The following is a 10,363-nucleotide window of genomic DNA, read 5'->3' on the forward strand; positions in this document are numbered from 1 at the left end:
CATGCTCAATTCTTTTGATCTTATGACTAACTTCCTTCTTCTGAGACCTTGACTTTGAGGAATATTTACCAATTTTCTTCAATTACGTGATGACTCATACGCCACATCAAACCTTAAAAAGAATTTCCTTGCATTGTTTCATAATCTACCGCTTTCAAATTGTGGAAGCAGAGGTGGCTGTTTGTACTCACTTGCTACAAGAGATTCTCTTTAATTTTAAAGGGAATGAAACTGTAGCTACTTTGAAATTTTTATTACTTTTGTTGTTATGGCTGAAAGTGTTGCTCTCATCAAAGTCCACCAACTTTTCATCTCTCTTACCTCCTTTTTACTACTAATCTGGTTACTCCAAGCAATGTTTACAATAGATTAGGAATATTTTGCGCTAAAACAGAAGACCTAGTTGAAATGTATTTTATAAAATGTATCAAAGTTCTAAAAGCAGAGGCCATTATATCCCTTGGGGAATTGGAAATTCCTTCAGTGGTCAGATGCGTACTGTTCGGGAAGGATTTTTTAAAATCTCTAATCAATAAAATCATCCCTAAAGGGTTCTTTGAAAGAACAATTTAGAATTATCTACAAAACCTCTCAAAGATCAGTGTTAATGTTTGTCACCCACTGAAAAGTAATAAGCATTATTTGCACGCTATACCTATGTTATCTCTAGCTATCAGACCCCACAATCAGATTTTACTGATGCCCTATCTGACATTAAGATGTCATTATGAAATCATTTAAGGACCCAATTAATTTTAAATGAAAATTTTTTTAGCTGGTTCTAAGTTTCTGCTGGTGAGATTTGTATCTTTCCTCTCAGTGCTCACCAATTTCATTACCATGTATAAAGATGTAGGTAAAAATATTTTATGTAGCTTTATCCCTTGGGTCTGTTATTACAATGTTTGATATTTATTTATTTCTTTAGTTTATTGTGTTTTTTTTTATTAATATACTTGCATATTGGCTCCAGGAGTATAATGACATGAAGAAACAAGCTAATAATTCTGAGAGCTGTCTTATTTCAGGGTTGCCTAATTAAAACTAGTTTTAAAGACAGAAAACAAAATGAATGTTTATAACAGGATGTAATACATGTAATCTTGGAAGGATGCTCAAGATTCCCTGGGAACTGAGGAGGAGCATTCAACTCAGATAGGGAAGAATTCCAGGAAGTAACACTTGAGCCTTTGATTAACACTGCTAGAACTATATATGCACACTGGAAAAAATACAAATAATACAGAAGGGTGTAAAGCCAACAATGAAAAAACGATATATAATGTGGTACCCTAGATTAGATCTTGAAGCAGAAAGAGGATATTAGTGAAAAAACAGATGCAAACTGTATAAAGTTTGGAGTTTGATTAATAGTAATCTATCCATTTTTTTTTATAGTTTAGTGAAATCTATTGTGGAAATGTAAGATATTAACAATGGGAGAAAATAGATGAGGGAGTATTTACAAATCTTCTGTACTGTCTTTGTAAATTTTCTATAAATTTAAAATTATTTCAATATAAAAAGCTTATTTAAAATAAGCGAATAATAATCTTTTCTTCCACTGACATATTGTAATAACATACTGTTCTATCTTCACCACCAGCAATATAGGGTTCACTTTCAGATCAATATATATGAATCTACCTTATTTTAAAAATGCCTGTAAGATGTTCCATGAAGTTAATTTACATATTTTAAAGTCATTCGGTTATCTCCATTTTTATGTCTTAGAAAATAATGTTGCAAAAAGCACCTTTGCAAATATATTCTGGTTTAAAATTGCCAAAAAATAAAAATATTAACATTTTAACATAAAATAAATGTTTAAAATTGCCAGAAAAGAAAGAGGAAAAATTCTTTTTCAAATGGTTGTTGGAGTTTATAAACCTACCAATATTACACGAGAATGCCTTTTTTCTCATGTTCTTATTAAAATGGATATTATCATTTAAAAAATTGCATTCTATTAGAAAGCAGGTGGTATTTCAATTGGGTTGTGATGGATGAATGAATACTAGCTAGGCAAATGGGAATTTGCAGAATAATGGGTAAGATGAAATCATGAGCAAATGTATGGCGGCACAGAGGAAATGCTGTTCTCAAAATATGGTATTTTTCAGCAAAGCTGGAATTTATCATGGCATTGAGGATCAGCATTATAGAGTTAGCTGCTACCATCATGAAATGTTTGCATCCCTCCTAAAGGGATAAACCTTGAAAAGTTAGAACCGATCACAGTTTTTATAAAGGGAAGACCATATTCAGATTTTTACTTTAGAAAGATCTCAATGAATGCATTGTAGGAGCCTGGCTTAAAGGAAGCTAAATCTGGAAACAGGATAATCAGTTAAGAGGCTTTTAATATGATACGATAAACATCAGTATTGAGGCAAAGGAAGCACTTGGAGAGAGGCGTTGGAGACAGAAGCTTCAGGACTTAGAGACCGATGAGACCTGAAGGGGAAAACAAGTGGAGTAGACTAGGTTAAATCTCAGTTCCATTTTTAGTGTCAATGGCAAAATTAGAGCCCACAGGGAGAGGAGTAGATTTGGGAAAGAGATGATTAATTTTTTCTTAGACATGTTTCATGAGAGCTGCTTGTGAGACTCAAAACTGAAAAGTACAATGGGCCGAGAGAGAGGCAGATTTCAAGCCTAGTTCTGGCTCAGAGATACAGATTTGAGAGTTATTACTGTACCCGTGGAAGAGGAGACTGTGTCATTGTTGACATTGGGGTGGATAAATCTTTGTTGTGGGGACTTCTGCTGTGCACTGTGAGATGATTAGCAGCACCCCTGGTTTCTGCCCACTAGAAGTCAGTAGTTCTTTCCAAGCTGTGACGACAAAAGATGCCTTTAGATATTGCCAAGGGTCTCCTCAGGGTAAAGTTTCCCTGGTTGATAACCATTGTTCTATGTGATGTGAGAAGGGGAAAAAGCTGGTTATGGATCCCTGGGGAACTCTGGCATTGAAATGTGTCAATAATGGTGCATGGGAGAAGTGCCAGGTAGCTACAAGTAAAACAGATAAGAAAAAATCAGTGGTACCATCAAGGACAGGGCATGAGATGAGACAAGAAGAAGGAAATAGACATCAATGTCAAATACTGGTAAGTCAGCTGAAGACTAAATTTGTTAACTCTAGGTGGCAATTTCAAGGTCACTGGTGACATTAACAAGAGTAGTTTTTCGGATGTCAGCTTCAGGTGCCACCTGGAATTGGTTGTTCTCAAAATTCAATAAACTCTTTTGAGTAATGGCTGTCTCACTGCTTTCTTGGGGGTTTTAATGAGTTTTATTAACTCTTCTGATCCTCACTCAGTCTAGGTATTTGCCTTAGAGAAACACTGAAACCTCTACGTTTCTCACTCCTGGTTCATTTTTGGACTTAAACTTTTAATAACCAAATGCCTTTCTTATTTTAACGTGATGACTCAGTTTTTACTCTATTATTGTAGTCCCCTCATCCTAAAATACCCAGTGGTGTGTCCCGATGTTAACTGGAGTGGCAGACATTATCTTTGCCAGAAACTTCTCTCTTACTCTTGAACCAAATTTAGATGACTAAAATCTCTTCACTTTCAGGGTGAGTTCGTTTCAGTGGAGTGCTGGAGCTGGTTTGAGGGCTGATTGTAAAATCTGCAGTAATTTTGGAGCCAATTGTTAAATAGCATCATTCTACAAAATTAAGTTATAAAATCTGACAATTCATTTTAAAACAACAGCGGTAAATATTCAGCGCTCATCACTTTTAAATGATTTTACTATTGTCTAAGTTCTTGAGGTTATATCTATTATATCTTAATGGTAAAAGTGTCATATGATGTGGTACTTCTGTGCATCTCTTCTCAAATTTGCATTCAATGATGTCAGATTGGTAGCTTGAAATCAGCCATGGTGGAAGTTTATACATTGCAGATATTGTCAGAGCCTCATATTTTTTAGATGTATAGACTGTAGAAGGTAATGGATAAACTATAATAATATTGATTAAACTTAAAAGTATCTTGCGTCTATAGCTGTTACACTGTGAATAGCACACACGGTGAAAATATTCTGGTACCTAAATACTAGTATCCAATCGGCAAATCAGTCATTCCGGTCCTTGATGAATGAGTGAAGTTTCAACATGTATCTCTATTGTTTCAATGTCATCTTACTCATTAGTAAGTTAACATTCATATTAACCAACATTCAGTTGGAATTATGCTCATTTATTAATTGCAAAACTAGGTTGACTATATAAGAATTTAGCAAAAAATAAATGAGACTATTTTGTGTGAATAAATTCACCATAAGAAATATGCAATAAAGAGTAATGTATGTCTTATTTGCAAATTATATGCCGCATATCCTTTATGTCAGTTAAATTTATAATGGACTTAGGTTTGTATATCTATATCTATACATATATTGTTCATATACACCAATTTTTTCCCAGAAAGTCAACTATTAAACATTTGCTAGCATTTCTTTCTGACAAGACTTTCCATATTAATTTCCAGGGGCTGCCTTTTAAGGTCAATAGATACCAAAATCTGAGGTAAATACACTTTAGACCTTATCAGAAAGTGTTACTATGCACTGGTATCTCTAAAATTGGTCTCTTCTCTGTTCTCGCTACTGTCCTTGTCCCATATTTTATTTTAGCATATATTTACAAAATTACTCCATATTCGCCTTCCTGTATCTACTTATCATACAGTATTTACCTTGCAATTATTTCGCCGATTTTTATCTTGTAACATTCACATTGTTCTCTGGATTTATCGCTCCTAATCCTTTTCTGTGACACTGTGGCATGTGGTATGAATTTAACTGTACATACTGAAGTTCTACATATTTTGGTCCCATTATTGAATTTTTTTCTTATATATTTCTGTTTTTTATCTCTCTATTGAGTCTAGTCTCTCTAGTCTCTGGATGGGACTCATGATTGAAAGAAGGTTTTCTGTTCCTAGGTGTTGTCTATGCTATAATCATTTATAGGCATTTATCTCAAGTGCAGTAGAAGAGAAAGTGATAGGCCCATTCAATGTTTCCATGGGTTAGCTTCCCCTAGTTTTGAACACAATGGAAACAAAATAACCTGGAAACTTGAGAGCGTCTAAGGTGACCTTTTTCCCTCTTTCTACATCTATGTTCAATTTCTCTTTTTCTATTTTCTTGATCAAGTCATACTGTTAGGTAAACTATCCCTCACCAATATTCAGCCCTCACTCCCTGCTCCAGGTTGCAGAATGTTGTTAGACTGTAGTAAAACGGTGGTCTTTCCTTTAAAAGCACTTATTATCTATAAGAGGTTACATTGTGTCCTCTTCCCCCATGCTGAAGTCGTCTGTTGAAGTTCTAATCCCTATGACCTCAGAATGTGACCTTATGTGAAAATGGGGTTATTTCAGATTTAATTAGTTAAGATGAGGTCATACTACAGTAGGGTGGACCTATGAACCAAAATGGCCAGTGTCCTTATAAAAAGTGGAAATTTGAACTCTCTCTCTCTCTCTCTCTCTCTGCCATGTGGACATGAAGGCAGAGGTGAGATTGACGAGTTTACAAGCCGAAGAGTGCCAAAGATTTCCGGAAAACCATAAGACGCTAGGATAGAGGCAAGGAACAGATTTTTCCTCATAGCCAACAAAAGGAAGCAACTGTGTTGATACTTTGATCTCAGAATCTTTGCCTCCAGAACACTGAGGTGATTAATTTCTTTGTTTAAGCCACTAAATTTGTGGCACTTTGTTATGGCAGCCAGCCAACTAGTGTGTCATCTAATTATAATACTATCACTGTGACTTAATATCTTCTATCACACATATAGTAAAAGTGTTTTGAGAGCAGGGACTGTGTCTATTTTGTTCATAATTGTATTCTTTGTGCCTACCATAGTGCATGACATATACTAGGCGTTCAATCAAACACGGTTAATTGAATGAAAATCCTCTTCCTCAACAGAATTTACTGTTATGATGGTTGGGAGAATTTTAGTTGTAAACTTGCTATCAGATTTTCTGGTTGCAGATTCAAGGGGATGGAGAATTTCTTCTGTAAATTTGTCTTTGAGATGGAAAAAGGAAGGAAACCTCTTAGTTGGGTGGGATGCATGTGTCTGGTGATAAGCGTTCTTTATTTTCACATAGGCTAAATTTACTCACTCTTGGCCATAGCAACAGAATGCGTGCAAAAGTCGAGAGAGTAGTGTGTGGAATGTGAGGACAGCGCCATATGGGGAATTGTGTGGTACGTGGTTGATATGATGTATTTTAATGTTTAATTTAAGAAGGTCTGATTTTGACAGTAAGAATTGGGGACTAAAAATAGAACCAAATGATAAATATGGAATAGAACTGTGTGATACTAAAAAAGACAAAAACAAAAACAAAAACCCTTGTGACGTAATAGTCCATTATGTTCTATCTTTATATATAATGCTTTCATGCAAAACAATACCATTTCATCTCTTAAATGCATATTGTAATTTTACATGTGAATGTGAGAAATCTGTACCGTTTTTCTCTATTTCAGGCTGTTTATCTTGGGTAATTGTTTTATTGCTGGGTCCATTTTAAAGATACTCTTTGTTAGCTATTTTTAACCTGATATAAATAGGATATTTAAATCCTGACAACAGAGTTTTGGCCACGGGTTGATTTATATATATTATAGCATATGGATTAGCATAAGGAGTGAGACCAAAAAAATCCGAGTTCATTCCAGAGGAGCATATGTCATTTCAATGTTTGGTGTCATGTACATTAGCTAGATAAAATAAAATTGATTCCAAAATATATTTTCTAAATACATACATGTTAGTTTATTTTTAAATAGACTTTATGGTTGTAGTTAACATATATATTCTTCCTATTGCTGTGCTAATTAAATACAATTCTTTCCCCATCACCCTAGCATATCTATATAATTATTATGTAATTTGATAAAATTATATTTAAGCAATATCTATAATAACATATTTTAGTCTTTTATTACTATAAGCTTTTGAATGTGGAGCCAAGCAAATAAATTCAATTTTATACATTTGGAAAAAGAGTAAGAAAGTATTTTCTAGTAGTACATACACATGAACATACACACACACACACCAACACAGGCATACACACACACACACACACACACACACACACACACACACACTGTCTCTCTCTCTCCAACCAACTGTCATGAAATAACTGAATCAAAACACAATGCTTTGGAGGTTAAATTTGCTAAGTTTAATCTAACTAAAATATTTGAGCTTTTAAAACAATCCTGTAAGGATTTTAGTTTATGAAAGTCAAGATAATTTCTAATTCTTCAAGAATAATTTAAAACAAATTTAAACATTCAAAGGTTTTCTTGAACTTCATAAAACTTTGCATAATAATATATGTGACTTTGCATAATAATAATAATTAAGGACTAAAAGTAGGTGCAGAAGGGAGAAAATAAAAAGACAAATTGTCCATTTTTAAATATAAAATGGTCCAGAATTTTCATAAATGCAGAATGACATGAAACACACACATACATGAAACTAACCATGAAGTTTAATTTTTCTATTTTTAAGTGATAGATTAAATGTTTAGTAAGAGATGTTTCAAAATGGAAAATCTTCTGTAAGTGAAACACCCACGCTCTTAAATATTACTAGGTTTTCTCTCCTCTTACATTATTATTAGACCCAGTATAACAAAATAAATTTTCTTCTGAAATGTTATCCTGAAATTTTGAAAGGACAGAGACTAGAAAGATGTGTATTTATTTGGGGAATTATTTGACAAATGTAAGCATAACAAATAAAATGAAATATCTCCCCCATGGTAACAAAGGCTTCATTGCATCATCCTAGAGCTAGAGAATAATAGTACCAAAATTACAAGAATTATTGGCATTAGTGAGCAAAAGAAAGACAACATGTAAACAAAATGAAGTCAAGTTATTCTATGAATTGTCTTCCAGCTAACCTTTAATTTGGGAACTTAGAATTAGCCACAGGTTTTTTGAAAAGGCCTGAATAAGCTAAATAAAATTAAATATTTCTGTAGTTTTTAATGTCGAATCTGTCAATCATATGATGTCATTTAGAAGATGTCATAATAATCACTGTGGCAAGTTATAACAAATAATGGCTTTTAAAGGGCGACAAAGTACAATGCACAGTAAAATCCTTTAGATAAATAGTAGCTACTTGAGATTAGTATAAAATAAATGATTAAAGCAATGTTATTTTGCTTTTATTGGCAGTGAAACAAAAAAAATCATACACTTTCCATGGGGAGCACATGACACACAGGGGAATGCACCCTGGCTGTGAGGCTTCCTGTTTCAATGCCAGCATGGGATTGGAGTTGCAGCCCAGATCTTGCTTTACTTGAACTCTCTGCTTGAAAAGATCTGGATACTTACAATGGTTGGCTGAGGGTCTGAGCTGGAAGTGAGCTGCTATCTCTGACTCACCCATGTCATACTGGAATCATAAGACTGGTTCATGCACAAACTTAGGGTTTACTTTGCCTACATTCACTCCAATCTTGTGATGTGAGACTCCAGAAGTAGGATTTTCACCTCGGACCTTGTTTAGAATTGTTTCTTTCTGTAGAAACCAGGAAAGATCACAACAGTTGTGGAGTTACTACATCAAGAGCCTTCTACTCCCCAAGGGATGCATAGGAGGAACTGGATAAATCTAAGAACTGTATAAAATTAACTCACAAAGAAGAATTAAAAACAAGACATTTACCTATGTAACAAACCTTCACATCCTACACATATATCCCAGAACTTAAAATAAAGTAAAATAAAATTTTTAAAAAGAATAAATAAATAAATAGCAGGTAAGAAAATCTAAAACTAAGAGATATTCTTAAACCTAACAAAGAAAAAATGTACATACAAGTTGAAATAGAGTTGGTGGGACACTTTTGGAAGCAGATTTCAAAATAAATATAACAAAAATTCTTAAAAGAATAAGTAAGTAAATAATACTCATGAAAAAAGAATACAATTATGCAACAAAGTAAAAGTAAAAAAAAAATTTCTTTGCTTTCTATAAGGGATTATAGATAGATATGAGGAATTGTTCCAGAATAGAGCCAGATACAAAAATAGAAGTCACAGGACCTGGAGAACAGAATGAGAAGCTCTAACAGAAGACCAAAAGAAGGTGCAGAAGAGAGAAAAAATAGAAAGACACATTGTCCATATTCAAATATAAAATGGTCCAGAATTTTCAGAAATGAAGAATTACGTGAAACACACACACACACGTGCACACACACATACACACACACCATCAAACAACAGAAAAGTTCCTTTAATACATACATGAAACGCTTAAAAAGGAAGTAAACAACATCAAAAAAAAAAAAAAAAAGCATAGGACTAGAGATGAAATAGAGATTTAAAATACCATAGTGGAATTTCCAATGAATTTGATGATCTATGTCAAATTGATTTTTGTTTAATAGAAATATAAAAACTAACAAAATTGACATAAGATGAAACAAACATCACTAATAGATGAATAACATGAACCAAATTTAACAGGTATGCAAAAAGTGACCTATTTTAGATGTCACTTCAATTGTGGAAACGGGGAGTTGCTACATGTATATTTTTTAGGAGATAATGTTTTTCTGGGTTTTAAGCTAATACTTCTTAATATTGTTCCTATTGCAACAATTTCAAACAATGAAAGAATCAGAACCCTTCTGTTTTTCCATTTTTGCAGCCTAGACCAAAGACGTTTACATCCTGGAAGAGAACTTGTTGGCGCTTCAGCTCAGCAAGTATGGGCCAAACTAATATAACAACAAGGTAAAATGTTTTCATTGGCACCTATCTCCTGTTATGATGCTTACACTAAGGTTATCTATCATTCAAGCTGATGGCTGGTTGGTAACTGTTGTAGCACTCTACCTCTAGGCATCTATCCTGCTCGTTACTGAGCCTTCCACATTCTTTTCTATCTTACCTCATTATTGATTAAAATCAATCGCTACTCTCTAAATGGCTTCATATTCAATAATAGTAATAAGTTCTTAGCACACCAGATACATTTCAAATATTAAAAGAGTAGAAAATGGTTGATGTTTCAGAAAATGTTTTCAGAAAATGGTTGAATTTTTCATAGAACTTTAATTTTGTATTCAGTTTATAATGCTGTAATTTTTTTCTTTTTTTTTTTTTTTTTGAGACGGAGTCTCGTCTGTCGCCTGGACTGGAGTGCAGTGGCCGGATCTCAGCTCACTGCAAGCTCCGCCTCCCGGGTTTACGCCATTCTCCTGCCTCAGCCTCCCGAGTAGCTGGGACTACAGGCGCCCGCCACCTCGCCCGGCTAGTTTTTGTTTTTTTTTTTTTTTTT

The 10,363-nt window shown here is 33.9% G+C and overlaps 1 long non-coding RNA gene across 1 annotated transcript in view; it reads left to right on the top strand.

Moving 5' to 3' along the window:
• The window catches only part of LOC117064397, a 34,884-nt gene extending 24,648 nt beyond the window's left edge, over positions 1 to 10,236 (top strand). Inside the window, exons 3-4 of the long non-coding RNA XR_004429435.1 lie at positions 9,731 to 9,816; positions 10,196 to 10,236. This is a non-coding gene — a long non-coding RNA (uncharacterized LOC117064397). The remainder of the gene's footprint in view (positions 1 to 9,730; positions 9,817 to 10,195) is intronic.
• Positions 10,237 to 10,363: the final 127 nt, after the last annotated feature.

The sequence above is a fragment of the Trachypithecus francoisi genome, unplaced genomic scaffold (genome assembly GCF_009764315.1).
Source record: "Trachypithecus francoisi isolate TF-2019V2 unplaced genomic scaffold, Tfra_2.0 Lachesis_group2, whole genome shotgun sequence".
Classification (NCBI taxonomy): domain Eukaryota; kingdom Metazoa; phylum Chordata; class Mammalia; order Primates; family Cercopithecidae; genus Trachypithecus; species Trachypithecus francoisi.